Source organism: Lepisosteus platostomus, chromosome 11 (assembly GCF_059453375.1).
Source record: "Lepisosteus platostomus isolate fLepPlt1 chromosome 11, fLepPlt1.hap1, whole genome shotgun sequence".
NCBI classification, from domain to species: Eukaryota; Metazoa; Chordata; class Actinopteri; order Semionotiformes; family Lepisosteidae; genus Lepisosteus; species Lepisosteus platostomus.
The window spans coordinates 29,324,925-29,347,136 of NC_142621.1; the positions used below are offsets into that span (position 1 = coordinate 29,324,925).

Here is a 22,212-nt window from a genome sequence, read left to right on the forward strand (position 1 = left end):
GCTCTTTCCACAGATTCTCGATTGGATTCAGGTCTGGACTTTGACTTGGCCATTAAAACACCTGGATACGTTTATTTGTGAACCATTCCTTTGTAGATTTTGCTGTATGTTTGGGATCATTGTCTTGTTGGAAGATAAATCTCCGTCCCAGTTTCAGGTCTTTTGCAGACTCCAACAGGTTTTCATCCAGAATGGTCCTGTATTTGGCTGCATCCATCTTCCCCTCAATTTTAACCATCTTCCCTGTCCCTGCTGAAGAAAAGCAGGCCCAAACCATGATGCTGCCACCACCATGTTTGACAGTGGGGATGGTGTGTTGAGGGTGATGAGCTGTGTTGCTTTTACGCCAAACATATCGTTTTGCATTGTGGCCAAAAAGTTCGATTTTGGTTTCATCTGACCAGAGCACCTTCTTCCACATGTTTGGGGTGTCTCCCAGGTGGCTTGTGGCAAACTTTAGACGAGACTTTTTATGGATATCTTTGAGAAATGGCTTTCTTCTTGCCACTCTTCCATAAAGGCCAGATTTGTGCAGTGTAAGAGTGATTGTTGTCCTATGGACAGACTCTCCCACCTCAGCTGTAGTTCTCTGCAGTTCATCCAGAGTGATCATGGGCCTCTTGGCTGCATCTCTGATCAGTCTTCTCCTTGTCTGAGCTGAAAGTTTAGAGGGACGGCCAGGTCTTGGTAGATTTGCAGTGGTCTGATACTCCTTCCATTTCAAGATGATCGCTTGCACAGTGCTCCTTGGGATGTTTGAAGCTTGGGAAATCTTTTTGTATCCAAATCCGGCTTTAAACTTCTCCACAACAGTATTACGGACCTGCCTGGTGTGTTCCTTGGTCTTCATGATGCTCTCTGCGCTTTCAACAGAACCTTGAGACTATCACAGAGCAGGTGCATTTATACAGAGACTTGATTACACACAGGTGGATTCTATTTATCACCATCAGTCATTTAGGACAACATTGGATCATTCAGAGATCCTCGCTGAACTTCTGGAGTGAGTTTGCTGCACTGAAAGTAAAGGGGCCGAATAATTTTGCAATGCAATTTAGTGTAAAAGCATATTTTTAGCATACACACTTTTAACAGACATGATATGTATATTCTGTTGTATTTTCCTTTAAAAATGTAATATACAGTACAAATGCAATATGATTTTGAACTTTAATACACTTTATAACTCCACATTTTCAATAGTTTATGCAGATCAGTGAATGCTTTTGTCTTCGATGGAAAAAACAAAGATGCTTGCCAAAAATATGTCACATCCTCATTTTCAAGAAAACAAAGGCCTTCATGGAGAGAATCACTAAAATTCTCTTGGCATTAGTTTAGGCTGCAAATTAAGTTATTCAAATTGTAGGCTGTCTCATAAATAATGAAATTAAAACTTTACAGCGGCTAAATATTTATATACTGTACTCCAAATGCCAGATGTAGATGTGCCCAGATACCATGGAAAGATGTACAAATGGGACACATTTAACTAATTTATGGAGGCATTCAAATCTTTCCTACTTAAAAATGGAGATCCTGTTTTATTTTCCTTCTGCTATCCTGAAAATTCAAGTAGCTCTGTTTATTCTTGCATTTCATAAACTCCAGCTAATTCTTTTCCTCCTCTCTGCATATGTTCAGACAATTGTGTGCTCATTTCTTACAAGCAATTATGGGGAAAAAATATTTTTGGCACTTTAGGTACCCTGGTGGCACAAAGTCATACTTGTAAGAACAAGTAATGTTAATTAACATAATGGAACTGTCTAATGTTCCCACAACACTTCCACACCTGTAGGTCAAAGATGAGTTTTCTGCAATCTGAAAGGTGGTCTAAAGAGAGAGTGTGTCTCATCCATTTTCTGCTTTGTCTTGTGCCACACATGTATTATCCTTATGTCAAGGCTGCTCGTTTTAGCACAGTTTTGGCTATGCAAAATTAGTCACCAGGAGATGAAGCTTTGAAGGTTAATTTTAATGGTGAATGCAGCATCTGTTGACTTACAATACATACTTTTGTGATCTCTGAGAACTGCAGACAATGGTCCATAAGTTGGAAGAAAAACTGGGTGAATCTACCAGTTTCTCCTGTAGTGTTTGCAGAGTGCTCGGGTTTCCTCACAAAGTCCTAAAGCATACTGGTACTGTAGGTTAATTGGCTTCTGGGAAAATTGGGCCTGGTGTGAGTGTGTGCATGTCTGTGTTTATGTCTGTGTGTGCCCTATGATGGACTGGCAGCCCATCAAGGGTGTACTCTGCCTTGTGCTTGTTGCTTGCAGAGAAAAGGGGTTAGAAAGGTGATGGGTGGTGTAGTGGCCAGGCTACCAGAAAGAGGACACAAGTGTATCATGTCACCATGGACTGTGAAACATGTGGTTTGGAAGGCAACTGCAAATCCTAAGGCAACAGGCATGGGTCTCCAATTCACACTGGCATCTTCAGGATACAAGCTGTATGGCTCTGTGGCTAAGGATCTGTTCTTGTGGCTAGAAGGTTGCTGGTTCAAATCCTGCAGTTGGCAGAGGAATCCTACTCTGTTGGGCTCCTGAGCAAGGCCCTTAACCCCAACTGCTTCAGAGGGGCTGTGAACTGGCAGACCCTGTGCTCTGACCCCATTCTCTCTCCCTATCTGTGTGTCTCATGGAGAGCAAGCTGGGGTATGTGAAAAGATAATCCCTTATGCAAGAAATTGTAAAGGGTTAATAAAGTGATGATATTATTAAAAAAAACTGTATAAAACTACCATTTAAAATTGGTGTGTGAATGTGGATTAGCAAAACCAGGAGACTCCAACATCATTTGAATGACAATCGAAACATTGTCTTATGGTAAAATGAAACACCAATAACAAATATAATTTTTGGACATGCTCATCAGTATTATGATTGGCATAAAAAAGATTAAGTTTATGCTGAGAAAACATTCATCCCCACTTTGTAATATTGCAAATCTATTATATTTTGGGGTTGTTTTGCATCTTTGGGTCCTGGAACCCTTGTTCAGAGGAAATCATGAACTCCCACTATACCAGGACAGTTTGGCCAGATACCTGTTTTTTTTCTGCCAAGAAGCTCAAGCTGGACTGAATACTGCCATTCCAGTATATCAGTGATCCAAAGCGTTCATCCAGATTGACAAAGGGGTGGGTAACTGTGCTCAAAATAAATTGTTCTTTAATGACCATATCACTTTCCAGACCTCGGCTCAGGGTAGGACTTCACAAACAGAAACTAAAGGAACTGAAGGACTTTCTATGTGAAGGTATGTTCATTCATTTCACCTCTGAAGAGCCAGAACCTTAGGAACCATGTACTGTAGTTAGTGTAATCCCAGCCAAAAGAGGACTGACAAAATAATAACTATAGGCGTGTGAATACATGTGACTGGGTTTTGTGAACTACAATTATTTATGGCAAATATAACTTTGCTCTATGCAATGCCATTCAGATAACGGGATATTTTGTTAGAACTTCTTAGTTAAGATATACGGTATTAACTTTCTTTGGTATTCTAAAGACGTGTTCAGATTTTCGAAAGTCAATTCGTAGTCTGTGACGGTGAAGCGCCTTAAACATGGTGTTCTATCTCAGGTCCAAAAAAACTCACATGCTCCCGTTTTCATTCAAGTTGAATTATTTTTTATTATTTAACCTTATTTCTAATTGTTTTTAACCTCGAAAAGAATTAAAACAGACATGCGTTCTGTGCGATATTCAGAAAGAGCTGTGCTCCCCTTAGACTAGAAACACCTTGCACATACTGTAGATTATTATTTTTTAGGAATTATGTTGCGCGTGATACTGGCTCGTTTGTTTTATCTGTTTTCATCACTCGTTTCAATTTGATAACCTCAACAAGAGGTGGTGCAGTTAGAGATAAAAACATCTGACCTGGCAACAGGTAGGGATAGGAGTGTATGCTTTGTCCTCTAAATTGAACTATTTTTAGAACAAAATGAAAAGATCGCTCGTTAGAAAACTGATTGTGCGTGTCATTACCCATTAAAACACAAGCAAGTAAATCGCTGACCGTCCTCATACCCTCGTAATAGATTCACAGTGGCTACCACCAGTACTAAAAAAAACAGTCTATATGAATGGACACCCACGCACGCCTTTTCGCTTGGCTTCATTCATCCACAGACTTTCCGATTGAGAAGATCGCACACCGGCGGAGCAGAAACTGACACATGGCATCCTCCCAAAGCTCTTTGTCGAATTAATTTTCACGAGTCGAGCAGATGGCTCACACGTTATATCGGAATTTCTTCTTATTAATGTTTTCTTGTCAGCGGAGGAGACCGCTCCCACCCAGTTTATGTTTTGGACCTGTCTTTAGGATGGTAGCGCGTCGACAGTGATTAAATAATGGACGTGGTTAAAAATATGTTTTTTTTTTAAATTAGGGATTTAAACATCTGCTGTCTGTAGCATTCTTATAGGATTAACGGGCTGACTGATATTGTGTTAACGCGCAACAAGTTTTTTTTACCCCTCTGAGTATGTATGTGATGCATTTTTTAGCATCACTCTGAGGCTTGTTGGCTGTCTGCCCCCTCTAGTGTGTTAACCTGTCTGGCTCCGAGTCACAGTTTTTACAGGATGTCGATGTGAGCTCTGCGCGCATCTCTCTTCGCGCTGTCTTTTCACTTTGCTTAAGAATAAAAAAGACCATTAAATATACTTCTCGTTGAGCAGATACTGAATTTCATGGGAGTGCTGAAAGCATGGATAAACTATCATCTCTTTTAGGTAAGAACATTTTTGACGTTTGCTTTATTTGCTGAAATAACCCCCCCCCCCCCCCTTTTTTTAGAAAAGATCACACTGTAGTTGTACCTGTGGATCTTTTCTTGCGTTTAGTTTAATGAGAAGCAAATATGAATGGTGTCAATTTTTAAAGCCAAATATTTAATTATGTGAAACGTTTTTATTTCCATTACAGTATTAAAGAGACGTTTGGATTACGTTACTGGAGTGATATCTCTTTGCTCTTTCGCTGGTGCAAGCGGACGGAGCTAAGTTTGTCTAATCAATGGAATCATTTTTTTTTGGTATAAAAACCGGGTATGGAAATTGAAGACTTCTGCACAACTAGGGAGTGGTGAAGCTGTTACAGAGTATGTGTGGGATGCTAAAGTATTGTTACAAAGTTAATGCTTACAAATACAGTGTTTCTGTGCTAGTAGTCTACATGTTTGTGTTTGAGACCTGACCTACTGTAATAGGCTACTGTATTTGTTTGCTTTGAACACCGGTTTATAATGCTTTGCCAAATGCAGTCAAGTGTTATTTAAAGAACCGTCAGTTGTGACCATTTTGAATTTTCTGCACTCTGTTAAGAGGCAAAACATAAGTCGGACCAGTGAGCATTTTAATCAGACATGGAAGACTAGATTGGTACAAAACGCACAAGCACGCGCACAGAGGATATTTGCTTTATGATAAATTACACCTGTCCATTGAAGAATCAAATACATTTTCATTTCGATACACACCATTTTTTCACTCTGATAGGAAACTCATGTTTTAATGATGTCCAAATGTGTATGCATTAGTTGTTCTGTATATTATATGTGATAGGCTATTTAATGCCTAATACTTTCTTTAAAGATATCAGCACAAAGCAAAATGTTAATAGTGTACTGTAGTAAATGAATAGTGATTTTCTGTCCTTAGACATCCCCAGGAAAATGATTCCTTAAAAAGATTTACTTTCATTCTGTCATTGCGCAGGCAGCTACAATATACCAGTGACACCTGTAGCTGACTGCATAACTTTGTAAAATGTGATAAGCTTTGCACCCTTATAAACGAACATGTGCTTACGTTTTTTATTTAAATAAGAATAAAAACTAAGAAGATGCAACATAAATATTGCAATTGTGCTCAGCATAGGTTCCATAAATGTAGAATATTTGTTATTTTTGTCTGTGAATGTAATGAGTTGTTCACCGCAGTCATAATTGGCTACACGGTATACAGGGTGTGTCTGCATACTTTTGATGATAGCGTCCGGTTACTGCCGAGATTACATTGAAGACAATCTATGTCTCGATAGGTGGACTGTGGTACATTCGATGATTAAATGGACGTGGGAGCGGCCAATAGTGTATATTCAAACTAGACAGCCTTTGAGACAAGGCTGAAGAGTTTTGATTGCACTTATTTGCTTTTATGTACAGTATAGGGAACGGGTTCAGATATCATTATACAGGTCTTTAGCTGCCGCCCACTGTAGCGATAGAGGCAGCATTGTCAATTTGAAAGAAAACAGGAATACGGTAAGTATCAAAATGGTGAACCATTTATTGTTCCACTTCCTGGGAAAAAAATGGAGTGCACAACATTACCATTAAATTCTCAATATCGTCTTTAAATTAAGGTGTTATTTGGTCTGTGCTACTGGTGACTCTATGGAACAACTGCTTTTTAGAGAGAAAGCTTAAGGTTTGCATGGTGATGGTTAAGATTCTCAGAAGTATGAGACTTATTGCTGTGTGTCTCTAATCATTCTCACAATTCAGCAGGAGATAGTAGGACCTAGGACCAAATGCAAAAGCAATTGCATTTAAATAAAAACTCTTCCAATATTTATATTTCACTTGGCAGTTGTGCATTCAGAACTACACATTTGCATTTTTATTTACAATCATGGGAAAGCTTCACAGGCATTTGATACACCTTATTAGAATTAATCAGATTAGTAATGGAGTGTTATTCAGTACAGTATGTACTGTATAGTCCAATAGGTATTAATAGGCAATAGATAATAAGATAGGAGTTAAAAAAGGCACTGGAAAGTGATGAAGGAAGGAATGAAGGGCTGTCTGAAGGAAGCAGAGAGCTGTCCCAATGTTTGCTGGTCACTGTTCTCCTCCCTTGTCTCATAGAGAAGATGAAGTAAGAAAGGAGAATAGAGGGAAAGAGGAAGATGTGACTTATTAGCTTTTCAAGGGACACAGAGGGTGGAAGGCTGGATTTGAGTGGGTGGGAGTTATTCACTGCTGCCCCATAGCACCATGGACCTGGGTTTGATTCTAGAATGAGACTCCTTATGTGTGGAGTGTGCTTGTTTTCAATGCACTCATGTAGGTTTTCTCCATATACTCCAGTTTCCTCCCACATTCCAAACATTCTAATAGGTTGATTGTCCTATTCTAAGGATATTGTGTGTCTGGGGGGTGGATTGTGGAATTTTGCTTATTTGCAGTTGCCTGGTAATTCAGTACTGGCGTTTAAATTATTTTTATTCCATTGGTCACAACGGAAAGCTTTCTAGGACTTTTCCTTACAAGTAAAAGTATCTTCTTTCCTGAAGCAGTTCATAAGAAAATTGGCAAACAAGCAGAGGTCAATTGACCCATCTGACTTGTTTGGCAGTTAAATGTTTTATCGAAGAATTAGAAGTAAGGTATCGGCTTCAACCACATGGCTTGTTCCATACTTTCAGAACCCTTTGGTTAAAGACGTTTCTCCAATTTTCAGTTTTAAATGTACTTTCACATTTTCACTTGTGTCCTCTGTTTCAATGTGAAGTCTCCTTGTAGTTTTCTCTGTTCAGCCTGTTATAACAGGATATTCTGTTGAATCCTGGAATGCATCTGTTAACCGAGCACTGTAGCACAGCATTAGTAATATGAAAGTGTATAGATCTGTTTCAAGAGCAAAAATAAGAAAGACATACAGTATAAAATTTATTGGAGGGCAGTTTGGTTTTTTTTGTACTATCCTTAGACTCTGTAAAGGTTTGTGAATTTTAAACTGGGCATTATTTTTTGATAAGCTTGGGTGTTATCCACAGTAGTTCTGTTTTGAATATAGAAGTACCATTGGGCCAAAAATATTACTAAAATGGTAATGAAGTTGTGATGAGATGATTTAGAATCCCTTTAAACTATGCACCTGGGGGCATAGACACTGGGAATTAAATCAATAAAAGATCGTTGCTATAAGAGGAATGAGATCAAGTAGAATCCTAAAGTGTGGAAAATTTGTAATTCCATTACACTTTCTTCTGGGAATCATTACATACTGTTTTAAAAGTTTTCCCTGATTTTATCAATTTATATTATATAATGTAGAAATCTAAGGTTGATCATGTGTGCATTTTCTTTTCAGATCAGTTCAGATCTTTACATGCCAAATAAACATATAGCATGGTATAGATTACACATATACCATACATTGTCTTATTGTCCATCCCAAACTGAAGATTTTTAAAATGGACAACAGTTAGAAGTTTTTTAATGTTCTGGACATTGCCACACAGCTACTGTCCTAATATGGTGGCATGTTGGTTTAGCATTCAGCACTACCTGGCTCACACCTCTAGGCTCCTGGGTTTGATTTTGAACAGAGACTCCTACGTGGAGATTGCATGATTTCCCTGTGTCCATGTGTATTTTCATCTGGTTTTCCAGCGTGCTCCCACATCACAAAGATGTCATGTCATTTGCCAAACTGCTTTATACTGTACCATACAGTGTCGCGGGAAGCTGGAGCCTACCTGTCAAGCGACGAGCGCAAGACAGGGTACACCCTGGACGGGTCACTAGTCCATTGCAGGGCAAGTGCAAGCCAATCATACATGGGGACAATTTTGAGGCCAAAGTAAAGGCAGAGGGGGTAATTAGGCCCCAAAACCAGGATAACTCCCTACACTTATTGAAAAATGCCCCGGGATTTTTAATGACCACTGAGAGTCAGGACCTCGGTTTAATGTCTCATCCGAAAGGCTGATCACAAAGATGTGCTGGTGAAAATTTAGCAAAAGTTGTTTGACTGTTAATCAGTCAATTTGATTGAATTAATCCTCCCTGTCTAGAGTAGCTGTCACCTTACCAGCACAGGAAATGTGTTTTATTGGCCTAAAATATGTTACATTTTGATCTTTGCGGAACGTGACTAAGAATTTTTTTGATCGGTTTTGCGTTGCTAGCACTATCTTTTCCTTTCATGAAAAAGACAAAATGCAATTTTGTGGAATCTGAAAATGACTTCTATTTTGTTCCTGGTCCCCAAGCTCCCATGCAGTTAGTGCTGGCTCTGGTAATCAGAGACTACAGTGAATGAGCTCAGTTTCAATTACCTTCATTAGTATGCCTGAAAGGAATGATTGCTAAATGATAATTGAACTGTTCTGCTCGTTTCCTTTTGGAAGGGCTAAGTATATTCCAAGCTAAACAGAAAATGGTATGATACTATAATGAAGAGAATTTATACTTTTAGTTGTTGGGTTTAATATTCAGTATGTGCTGAAAACTGTTGTCTGACAATCCCACTCTAAATACAGAAAATTTTAATAGAGTTTAAGAATCTCCAATCTTTGGATCCTTCTCTTTGTGAAAATCATGTTGAGCCTGGGGATAAGAGTGCCTAGAATATTTGTTCATACTAAGAGAGGAGTCAATGCCTTAATCTCTGCAGCTCTGAAACCTACAGTAGTATGATCAGTATGATCTGCTGCACAATGGAATTTTCTCTTCACTGTAGCTCAATTCCTGCGCAGATTAATATTAATCTGTAAGGGAAGTAGTATATTAATATTTAAAAATAAAACAGAAGGGATGTCCATCCTTGAGCCTGGAGAGTCAGGTCTTTGAGGTTAGCCTTACTTCATCAGTTGAAGAAGATTGGAACATTTTTGTTCAGTTAAGTAGGAAATGATCAGTTGTCGTATTTTAGAGTTGTAGTCATGCACGTCAGTTTTTTGCTTTTACATCTTACAAATATTTTACCATGTAAACCCCTGACCGCACAAGTATGGGACTGACTTTAATGACCAGTAAAGTAGGCCTCAGGGTATGATGTGTTTGGAAAATAAAGCCTGCAGATGGCTGAAAGCAATAGATTTGATCAGTGCTTTGCCATAAATAAATCTCCTGTTGTTAAATATTTGAAAAGCATAATTAAAATAACTAAACTCTGTAGGAACAGAGTCTAAGATGCAACTTTAAATATTGAATAGTCAGGAGAGATAACAGAAAAGGTAAAGGGTTTTGCCATGATTTTGGAATGGCAGAGGTACAGTGAAGGTTTACTCCGTTACTGTCTTTCTGTAACTACATATTTAGTCATAATTTGATGCTGTTAATTTATAACCCAGATTGTGTTAAATAAGCCATATCATTGTGGGTCTAGCTACAGATACACAACCTCAAATGTTTTGGGAGTATGGAACAAACTACCCAGCATGCAATTGGAGCCAAAGGCTTGGCTTCATTCAAGATATGGCTGGATGAGATCCTTGGAGCAATTAGCTTCTAACCATCAAATGGGCTCGATGGGTCAAAGAGCCTCTTCTAGGGTTTTTATTAACACTTTACTAAACTATAATCACAGAAGTTTAATATATATTGCAACCAGTGACTTAAAATATCATTGTTAAATCATCTGGGTATCTGTTTCTTGTATATAGTCTAGGAAGCCTTTCAAATGACATATAGCCTGTTTACAGTATTAAGTATTTTCAATGATTTGTTTTAATCTTCACTGTGATAGCCTGATTTGCTAACTTGTATACATGCAATACTAACAAGCTGAGCAGGATAGTGAAAGTAGCCAAATCAGTGCTCAACAGCTGCAGCGTGCAGACATCTACAAGTACACCAACAAGTATTGTCAAAGGCCAATATAATCGTTGATTGTCATGAACATCGTTTGTACAGTAAATTTGAGCTCCTTCCATCAAGAAGTTGATTTAGACAACCTAAATTCTATTGAATTTTATTTTCAACATGTACTGTATCTGTATCTGTCTCATACACTGCTGATAACTTCATCTATTTCTGGATTGTGAGGATTACTTTAAAGCTTTTAACTTGTTTTTAATCTTGTGCATGAATATTATTTTTTGTGTTAAATGTATTTGGTATTGTGTTGCATCTTTTACCTTCCAGCAAAGCAAATTTCCCATCATGAGATAATGAAGTGAGTAAGCTCCATGAATTAAGGTATGTTATGGGTGCTAACAAGAGTTTTCTCTTGAATTTCCTGTGAAGCTCCTAATGCCTGTGAATATTAACAAGGTGATGCCTGTCTTAATGTGTACCTTTCAAATTGAATGAAAACCAGTGACTTTGTGTTGACACATGGGTATTTTAAAAAAGACAGTTTTAAACTATGTAATGCTTTTGAGTGTCAGTTTTAAAAGAAAGTGGTGACATTTTTAATTGAATTGTGCTGGATAATGGGCTATTATACTTCACATTGTATTAGGATTGGAGCTGACATCAGGATGAAGCTCCATGAAACTGCTAAATAGAAGAAACACAGCAGGCAAGGGGTTCCAGATACATGACACACAAATGTGATGTCAGTAGCGATCAAAAATGAGAGTAACAAAAGCAGGACATTTTTTTTTCTTTTAGCTTATAAATACTACTTATATTTCCTAAAATATCTAGTATGCTCGTCTGGACTCAATGAGGGTAACTGAACAATGTGAATGGTACGGTTGCTGCTTTGATTAAACCACTGTGTGCTTTTCTTTCCTGTTTGGCCTTCATCTTGAATGGCTGATCCTTTTGAAACGCTGCCTTAGTTTTGGCAGTATTCTGTGACAGCTGGATATTACCGTGCAGTGTTTCAATTTGCACAAAAGCATTCTGACTTTGTAATAGCCCAAGGGCAAACATCATTACTGTTGACATTTTGCAACTCTTAGTTTTATTACACAATACAAGAGTATTTAAAAATAGTGTGATCTGTGGTATTAGTTCAACCTTTTTTCTTTTATTTTTGTATGGAGATGATGGGGGAGAAAAGAGAGAGTTCACCTGTGGTCAACTTTATATAGCATAGATTTGCATACTCAGCTGGGTATTGAAATACAATTACAATAAACTGGATTTTCTCTGCACTGATTTCTCAACCCTGTATATGTTCAGCAAAAAAAAAAAAAATAAAGCTCCATTAGCATGTGGTTTTAAGGACCATTCAATAGAGCTCTCTCATCCTAGCGTTAATCCCGCATCAGCAGGGGCCGCTTGTCGGCACGCCCGTCTGCATTTGGTGGTTTGAACCAAATATTAAATGCAACCGAGAATACTCCAACCGGTGCGTCGCTCCGCCTGCTTTCGGAGTGGGGGGAGGAGAACAAAGTAATGTAGCAAATTCATAAAGGGGGATTATTAGGAGGAATGGGAAATTTGGCAAGGATGCCAGGGTTACACCCCTACTCTTTTCGAGAAACACCCTGGGATTTTTAATGACCACAGAGAGTCAGGACCTCGGTTTTACATCTCATCCGAAAGACGGTGCTTGTTTACAATATAGCGTCCCCATCACTATACTGGGGCATTAGCACCCACATGGACCCCAGGGTGAGCGCCCCCTGCTGGCCTCACTAACACCTCTTCCAGCAGCAACCTGAGTTTTTCCCAGAAGGTCTCCCATCCAGGTACTGACCAGGCTCACACCTGCTGAGCTTCAGTGGGTTGCCAATTGTAAGTTGCAGGGTGACATGGCTGCTGGCATGTCATGCAATAGAGCTATACAAGGAAAATGTGGATTCAATAGTAACGTATAGAATGTCAGCATTTTGTATAGTTGGATGGATCATAACAGACTGATAAATGAATAGAATATCAGTCCAAGACTAAGATACATTTGTGACTCCTAGTTGCCTGACAGGCAATACTTACTTGACAGACAGAAGGGCCTGCAGAGCAGGGGGTTCAATTTACCTGAAAACAGTAGGATATATCTGACAGAGTTTAGGTCATGAAGATGTTGGCTTTTGGTACATTTAAGAGCTAAATTCCTTAGCTGAAATGTTAATGAGCTTGCGCGGTGAATATGAATGTGACCTTTATCTGCAGGAGTAGAATGGTGTGTTCAAGTTGGAGCTGAGCACTAGAGGTCTCTGTTTGAATAATCGTTTCTCTTGGGTTAATAGTGACCATTTGCTTCCCATTGATTTAGCGTCCATTCTAGAGAGAGAGAAAGTCGGTCTTGTAGAGGAATCCTTATTGTTTAGGATATTAGTTCCTTGTTTTGCCCTTTTTGCATCTTGATTTCACAATGAATTCTGGATTTCCTATGCCTGTAAGAAGGTAGAGCTCTGGATTTGTAAGTATTGTGAAATGTTGTGTGCAACTTGTAAAGTTGGGTAAACACATTTGTATTACAATGTTTGCCACCAGCCTGTGCCAGTGAAGCCAAGAACAGGAGTGCCAAGTGATTTTGTATTTCCAGACTAAAGGGAGTATAATTATTAACCTTTATCATTTTTCTCCCATAGGAACCTGGACTCAGGACTTTATTATATATATTGATTTAAGAACTCATTATTTTATAACTATTCTCACTCATCCTTATTTCTAACAGTTATCTTATGCAGGTAACACTGGTCACTATCCCTGCTATCAGTGACCAAGAAATGAATGAACTACTGATTACTATAACATCGGGAGAGTTTGGGGTATAATCTGGGTGAGAGCTGGATTGTAAATCTCAAATAGTGCCTACTATTGGGGAAAAAATGCTAACAACTCAACTGATATTAAGAAAAACAAGCATTTGACATGCATTTTATGTTTTTGTTTTGTGAAGATGATGGCAGCATCATGTTGTGCATGGCTTTATTCAATGCTGTAATGCTTAAGTGAAATCAATTATTTTATTACAAGGACAACATGCTTTGAGTGCCCCTGTGATATCTTATCTTAGAAAATGGGAGTCTTTTTTATGTTGTTGCTTATGTTTTTAGGAATCAACATGACTTTGCCTGGCCTGAGGTAAGGACACAGGGCTGATCTTAAGGAATGGAAGTAGCATTTCTATTTGCTTTACCCTTTCATTAAACTTAAAGGAACTGACCTGTGTCTTGAAAAAGTGAAAATCTCTAACATCAACATCTTCTTGATACAGTATGTGGTACTCCTTAACCTGTCCTTGATAATGCATACTTACATGATCCCCACGTTTTGCAAAATGCAAACGTGTGAACTACAAATCACAGGAAACAGTTTGATTTTGCTCAGCCCTGGCATGAATTCAGAATGAAGATTTTAGCTTTATTTTCATTCACCTTTTCGAAACTGAATCCCTGCTAAAACTTTACTGCAGTTTTTACCACAGGTGAAATATTTATACTTGTGTCCATTGAAATATGTGAGGATGGTGGGCTAAACTGCAACTGGCATTCTAATTTCCTGCAATTCATAAAGTGATAAGTTTGAATGGTTACTCAAGCATAAGATACCAGTTATGCTCACCCTGTGTCACCATAGCAGTGAGTTTTGGCTGCCTGTTCTCTGCATGCAGCTAGCTTACCATTAACATGTCCTTTGGTTAATCCTAGGACTTTGTCCTTGCTGGTTAGGAAACTCCACTGACTTTATTGTGGCCCAGTAAGGAAGCATCTCCAAAGAGACTGGGAGTCACTAGAACATAGGAAGGAATTTCAGGTGCCCAACTCAATATTGGCAGCTGAATATTTCAATCTTCCTTCAATTGTTTAACTGATTTCAATTGACAGATATGGAAAATATGAAAATAATATAATAATTCTTCACTTTTCTTCCCACAATGCAATGGCACCCATAGTGCACACAGTACACTCACCTCATATCAGCTATCAGTGGGGAGGAGAACAGGATGATGAAGTCAATTCGTAGATGGGGATTAATAGGAGGCCATGATTGGTAAATGCCAATGGCCAGGACACTGGGATAATACCCCTACTCTTTTCGAGAAACACCCTGGGATTTTTAATGACCACAGAGATTCAGGACTTCTGTTTCACGTCTCATCAGAGGACAGCACCTTTTTACAGTATAGCATCCTTGTCACTATACTGGGGATTTAGGACCCACACAGACTGCAGGGGTGAGCACTGGCCCCACTAACACCACTTCCTGCAGCAACCTTAGTTTTTCCCAGGAGGTCTCACATCCAGGTACTGACCAGGCTCACACCTGCTTAGCTTCAGTGGGTTGCCAGTTGTGAGCTGCAGAGCGCTTTGGCTGCTGGCTGTAGAGCTTAGGGATATTTGTCCAAAAAGTAAAAAAAATTAAATGTGATTGCAGACCACGACCTACAAAACTTCTAAAATACCTCTTAAGAAATGCACAAGGTGCACATTTCAATTATGCAATAAAAAAGATATAATAAAATCAGTTAGCTAAAGAAACCATGTACTATCCATGGTAAACATGTAATGGCTAAAGGTCTGAATCACAACCCCAACATTTTTACTTAAGGGTGATATGATAAATGATTCCCCTAAGGTCCAGACAGGCTCCAAGGTACCTAAGGAAGAGGCTGTATATCCTTCACTGTTTAGTATGGAGGCATCATAAAAAATAACATGCTTTGCATGTGAATGACAAGTTACACTTTTAAAACAACAATAAGAGGGAGCAGACAGGATGGAAAGTGACATTAACACGGCCAGATTCCAAGTCATTATGGGAAACATGGACCAATAGGTTAAGAAAAACTTGATTCATGTCTTAAGATGCTACTGGTTGTACAGAGTACAATACAGGGAGCCAGTTGTGAGTTGCAGGTTTATATAGCTGCTGGTCATATGGAACATGCTGCTGTTCAGGTTCATTAATGCAATGTGTACAAGGACCTGGGTCTCTTGGTAGAGGGTACTAAAATAATTTGTCTTTGAAAAGCAATCATGTCATGACTACGGAATATCACAAGAAAGGTGGATGAGGCCAAGTGATAAAAATCAATTTATCCTTGCCTCAGATGTTACTAAATATATCATTTAAAGACCAAAAGTGCACACACTAATTGGCTGCAATTTATATTTTCCATTTTTTTTTCTTCACATGTACTATATGCTTTTTAATAAGGCTTTTTAGTCCTGATTAAGTATTAAGTATACTTGTAAGCGCACAGGTCTTGTCTTACACAAACTGCAGTCTAAGAACCCTTCCTTTGATACAGTATTCAAAGTAAGGAGAGAGCTTACATCTGAATTTATTACAAAGTCTCAATCTAAGTCTCTTGCAATTCATCTGGAGTGAAATTTCATTATGGCAGCAATAGAATATAATATACATGGTACATTGAAATGACAATGAAAGGCAATCTGTTTTAAAAGAATCCATGTATGTAACATTATTTGGTTTATACTACATGTAGAAGTTATTTTCATTGCATGTTCTCTGGGTGTTGTGTATCTTTCTTTTGTCTAGCAATTATGGATTGTTGAATGAATGAATCCTGGCATTTCCATTTACCTGCAATTTCTGTCTCCCTTTTATATAACAGTGAGGTTTAATCCAAAGCCATTTAATCAAATTTAAGCAGTGAAATGCTAATCATGAAACATATCTGATTTTATTTCCAAGGTTTTGGGTAATCTCTTTTTCTTCCTAATAACAAACCCTTAGGAAGTGACACCTTCTTGCTCTCACAAGTTTTTTTTTATTCTCCTCTTTATTAACTACAGAGATTGTGATACAGGCTTACTGTATAATGTATGTGTAGGGTGTTAGAGACTATAACATGAAACTCTTCAGTCTGAAGAGAAAATGCATTGGTGTGTTGATGATCAAAATGGAGTGTTAGCTCCATGAATCACTGGAATTGTAGCCCATTGGCCATATGAGCCTAGGGGCTAATTTATCTGTGCTCCTTGTCTCTAGTGTTTTAGCCCACTTCCTGTTGTGTAGGCCTGACCAGTGATACTGGAGACCCTACATGCCGCTGTGTATCGGCCTACTCAATCAAACCCACATAACATTTTCCATTCCTCCTCAATCATATAATTCTGGAATATTATTCTGTCATCTGTATCGTGCTGAAAACAGAATTCTTAACTGTTTTCCCTCTCTGGGTGTCTTCTCATTAAAGACAGGCTTTGGAAGAAGGACTCTAATTTTTATGTAATCATTTTTTCATTTTCCCAGTGGTGCCTATGGCCTTAAGCCAGTATGAGTATCCTGGACAATAAAACAGACTGTTCTTTGTGTTCTATAATATGAGGAGCTGGTATAAACAGACTTTATTCATTGTTTTTTGTTTGTTTGTGTGCAGCATGGCATCACAGTGCCTCACAGTACTGGCTTCATTAGTTCAATTCTGGACCTGGGGTGTTATTTGCATGGAGTTTGTATATTCTGCCTGTGTTCATGTGGGTTTTTGCTGGGTTTCCTCCCACATTCCAAAAACATATTGATAGGTTAATTGGCTTCTAGGAAAATTTGCCCGGCGTGAGTGCGTGCTCAATGATGGACTGACATCCTGTCTAGGGTATATCCTACCTTGTGCTTGCTGGGATAGGGTCTGGCTCCCCCATGACCCTGTTTTGAATAAAGCAGCTAGGAAATGAATTGATGTATAAAGGGTTTTTGTTTAAAAAATGAACTTAACCACAGAGGCTCTTGTTATTATAAACAGATATTCCAGAGTAAACTGAACTGAGTGTAAATTTTAGAAAGCTGCTTTGAAGGTGATCATTCCAAAGGAAACTTGCATTCAATGGCTATGATTTCATTCTTATATTGTATATTTTCATAAACCTTTTCCTTTAAAGGCATTTGAAAGAAACCTTTAAAAAATACATATGGCAAACTGACAATAGATATCAGGAGTAAATTAATATAGACAAAAGCACCCCTGAAATACAGTATCTCTATTATTCTATCCTTTCCATTCAGTTAGACACATTGCCCTATTTTTTGTGAAAGTAAATCCTTCTAAATGATATATAATGAAAGATTACTTGAACCTGAGCACAATAGATCCCAAATTCCATCTCTTCTGCAGACTGCAAAAAATTTCAAGGACACTTTCCTATTTCCTGAAGTGATTTGGCTTTTTTCTGAAATTGCTAGGCTTGGTAGATTGCTTCTTTCTATTCCCTCTCTGCTTTATCCAGGTTAAGACTGCTTCTGCAGATTTTATTTTTCTACAAGAAATTGTTTCCTTTGAATAGAAACTCTTTTCAATAAATGTTCAGAGCAACTGGCATGTAAGACACTTGCTGCATGGTCTGTATACAGAGTTAAGGAAAAATTAGTTCTCAGTGGTGGTGAATTCCATGTACAGTAAGTATCTGAAGGTCGAGATCTTAAAGGTGGTTAATAAAATGTTTTGCATGGTTCCAACACATTATGAATGCCATCCCATTGTGCTATAAATTCTGGAATTAATTTTTATCTTTAACTATAACATACTGTGTTGGATGAGAGATATTTGTAAAACTTGTACGGAGGGTGTTCATCTTTATATAAAGAACAATGCAGAATTTAGTAGTTAATTTAAACATTATGGAACCCGTGTTTCCTTCACAGAGCTTCATATGTCTGCAGTATTGTAGATAATTATGCTCCTGCTGTCAGGTACATGCTAATGAATGTTTTTGATCAAGTCATTGAAAATAATGCTGAAATGAAGAAATGGAAGACCCAGTTTTCGCCTGCATGGTTCACTGCACCTTCAAATGTGTTTATTTCTTTGAGGAATGTTTACTCAGAAGATTTCAGCAATTTAGCTTTGTGTGTAGCAGAAGACTTATTTTTCTTCTGCCGGATAATGATTTTAATTGCCGCTCCGAAGTCTAATTTACAGTAACTGCAGTTATTTCAGTGTTTCTAGTGGTTTTTCAATTCTGAGTGAGGAAATGTCAGTCTTATTTACATGCCCTGGCCCACCTCTGACATTTTCCCTTTATACCTGGTATTTCGTGTGCTTGGCATGCTTTTGTCCTTGGGGGCTTTCTTCATGGTGGCTGTGTGGATGAGTGAGCACAGTGTTCAGTCAACCTGGAGCCTTCCACAGTCTTTGGTAGACATGTTGAAAGAAATGACAATCTTGGCTTTTATTAGGAAAGGCAGTTTGGATGCAGAATTTCAAAGGACAGTAAATAATCATTCCAGAGACTTGTTATACTAAATTTAGAAAAGTATCTCACCTCTAGCTTGAAATCAGTCATACTTTTTATTGATCTTCATTTCATAGCAATTCCGTTTGGTTGTTTAATGTGTACCCTGCATTGCCTTTGCTTTCCAAAAGAAAGAACAAATCTCAGGTTTGATGTGCTGTTTGATTAAGATGAGAAACTACCCACTGAGAGACAGACATATTTCTACCCTATGGTATACACCAAACAGTGACTGAATTTTGTAAAACATGTATACAGAGTATGGGGATCCTGCCTGTCTCTAGTCCTTTTCATGAGTCAGCCTCATTAAATCTTTTTTCTTTAGTTGCTGTCTTGAGGTCACAGTGTTTGTGCAGATTGAGATTTTAGATGTCTGTCTTGTTTTCTGATGGATTGCTTAACCCTGACTGATTATCTGGTGCCAGTTTCTTTTCAGTTTGTGTTCTGAGCCTTGCAAGACCTTCATTAGGAATAGCTCTTCTGGGAAAGCTAGATAAACATAGACTTGTAGCTTTTTCAAGAATGCGCTAGACAATTTCTTTTCTGTTACGGCTTGGGCTTCCTGCTACGTCATAGAGCACAGTAATGAAGTGCAAAATCTCTGATTGATTCCCCATAGTTGTTAATTCTATCCTTAGGCCATTCCTTCTTTTGAACTTGAGTCATCAGTACACCAAAAAATGATTTTACCACAGGCTAGAAAGATTCTACCCAACCAGTCATTAGGCTTTAAATACACTAATATCATATGTTTATTTCCCTGGGAATTTATATCTTGCTAATCTTAGTTGTTACAGTAGGTATACTTAAATAGGTTAAATACTGTATGTGATCTGTGTGCTGAAAAAGCAGAATCCTATGCATTCCATTTAAACAAGCAATAGCCATAGTGATGGGTAGTGTTTTGCCGAGTGTTGGTTATACAGTATATACCCTAGGTTTCAGTTAGATTATTTAATTTTGTTCAGTTAAAATCATTCATACTTTATAGGCTTTTGTTCTATGCATGGCCCTCCCCACTTCTCCCTGATGAACAGACCAGAAAGCTCACACCAGTCCTTCTCTTCCTAGATCAGCTATTTATGTTTTCAAAATGACACATGAAGTGTGTCATTGCTTTCTGTGTCTTTAAACTGATGTTGCTGATGGCAGAGAAGATGCAGGCACAACCTTCAACAGTACACAACAGTATTGTTTACAGTTAATAAATTGACCAGAATTGAGTTACTTTCTAACATGGGTTACAGTATTTTCTGCAATAATGTTGCATGTGTCTCATATTAAGTATCCAGATAGCTGCTATTAAATTAGTACATAGACGGGAAAAATTAAGGGTGTGTTTTCACTAAATCAAGACTTCAAATATCTGTTACAATGGACAGAAAAGATAAAGTCCCTAACAGACTATCATTTAAAATAATGCTGAAGGCAGCACTTCAAAGAAGCAATCTCTAAAAACAATGCAGAAATAAACAACAAATATCAGGGTATATGATCATTTACACTGAGAACAAGACTGTTGTACAGTATATACATGTTTAATGTTAAAAACCAACACAAATATTAACACCCATAGCTATTAAAAAGTTTGATAAACAGCTTTGATAAATACCTTTAATAATTAAATCCACTCTACATAAATCTTAAACAGCGATCCAGGAACATCTTTTTAAATATTAAATCTCATCTCCAGAAATTTCAAAACAAGCTATTTGTTGTAATAAAATAATGGAATATCAAATCTAATAAATCTATCCACAATTTTTAATTTGCCAGGCAAACGAAGAACTGAGTATGTTGTTTCATTAGATAACCAAAACTATTCAAAATACAAATTTCAATTTGGTACTATACTATGACATGAGACAGTAATGAGACAAGACAGTGACCCTCCAAAATCCAGGTGTAAACTGTTTTAATATTTCCTTTTCCACCCTTGTTGGGTACTTCAACATCTTGGATTTCCTATAATGTAATCTAATACGTTAATGTGCAGTGCATTTGATTGATTATCTGAAGATGAAACCACATGGCAGTTTAAATGTTGATGCATTACTAAAGCACAATGGAAAAAAATAAGTGTTATCTGCAATTAGAGAGCTGAAACATTGTGGTTCTCCTGAAAATTACAAGCATATTTTTTATGCCATTTCCAGTCAGGAGATTTATGACACAGGTGAAGCGCAGAGTGTTTTGTGGATACACACATTGATTATTAAGCATCATTTCTCAGCTTAATAGCACTGCTGTTACAGCTCTGCAAATATACTGTAATTTCTGTGCTCCCATGGGAAGTGCTTTTATTTCCATTCCAGTTGCCATCTGAGACTTTGGATTTCCACAATTGTGATGTTTTTTTTTCTATTATGCAATGCGATATTTGTTTGGATTCAGCAATCCATTATCAGAAGGACCCTTATTCCTGGTAGCCTATCCTGGATGTGAAGAAATCAACGCTCAACAACGCTCTGGACAGGACACCAATGCCTTAAAGGGCTCACACTCAGTGTGCAATATGTTGGGCTCCAAGACCTCACAACCATTATAAATATTAGACCTTTTGTATATTAGTTTTTAAATGTGATATACTGTAGTATACTATATAGTGCATATAGTATACTATACTGTATATAAAATAGTATATAGTATATCATTTGACCTTTATAAATTACTGGTGTTGGTGAGAATTAAATATTTGTCATAACAGTTAACTACATCTCTAACCTATTTAGCTTCTGACTCTTTTGTCAAAAGCTAACAACCCACTTACTGTGATCTGAGTAATTTTAATCAGAACATAAAAAACCTGTACAGTGAAATTTTATTATGGTGTTCTTTTGAATGGTGGACTATTTTTACATGAAGATTAAATGGTTACCAGCATTTAGAGGGACAGAGTGAGAGAGAGTCACCTGAACAATGGTTATATTTGAACTGGTTTAGGCCAAGAACGGTTGATTTGCCTCTTTGAGCAGGTGCTTTCTTTAGTTTGAAATACATAAAAACTAAGCAGGTGAGTGCAGAAAGAGTGTAGCTGCTTGCTAAGAAACTTCCAGATGAATGTTTTAGCTGTAATGAGTGTTCACCAAAAATAATTTCAGCATGTGAAAATACAACTTAAGAAAGGGGGACATTTGGTTTTATTGGCACAAATTGATTGAAGGATCCAACCTGCATTTCTGCTTTCACAACATGACTGGGTAGCTTCTACTCTCCCTCAACTTTGTGTAAAAAGCACCTCTCAATTTTCCGTGTTTCTGTAGTTTCCACTTGCTCTCTTGGGTTTTTATTACAGTGTTCTGAAAAATTCAGTTGGGCTGACTGTCAGTGCCTCTTTGAGATTTTTGAATACTT

General features: G+C 37.8%; 1 protein-coding gene across 6 annotated transcripts in view; it reads left to right on the top strand.

The window, feature by feature from the left end:
* The first annotated feature begins 4,079 nt into the window (after positions 1 to 4,079).
* cacna1ea (calcium voltage-gated channel subunit alpha1 Ea) overlaps positions 4,080 to 22,212 on the top strand; it is a 344,022-nt gene continuing 325,889 nt past the window's right edge. For 4 of the 6 annotated variants that reach the window (XM_088599061.1, XM_088599060.1, XM_088599062.1 and 1 more), the window contains exon 1: positions 4,082 to 4,754. The gene's annotated coding sequence lies outside the window, so the exon portion shown is untranslated. Of the gene's footprint in view, positions 4,755 to 22,212 lie in introns of all 6 variants that reach the window. The other 2 variants (XR_015925303.1, XM_088599066.1) reach the window with 1 other exon arrangement.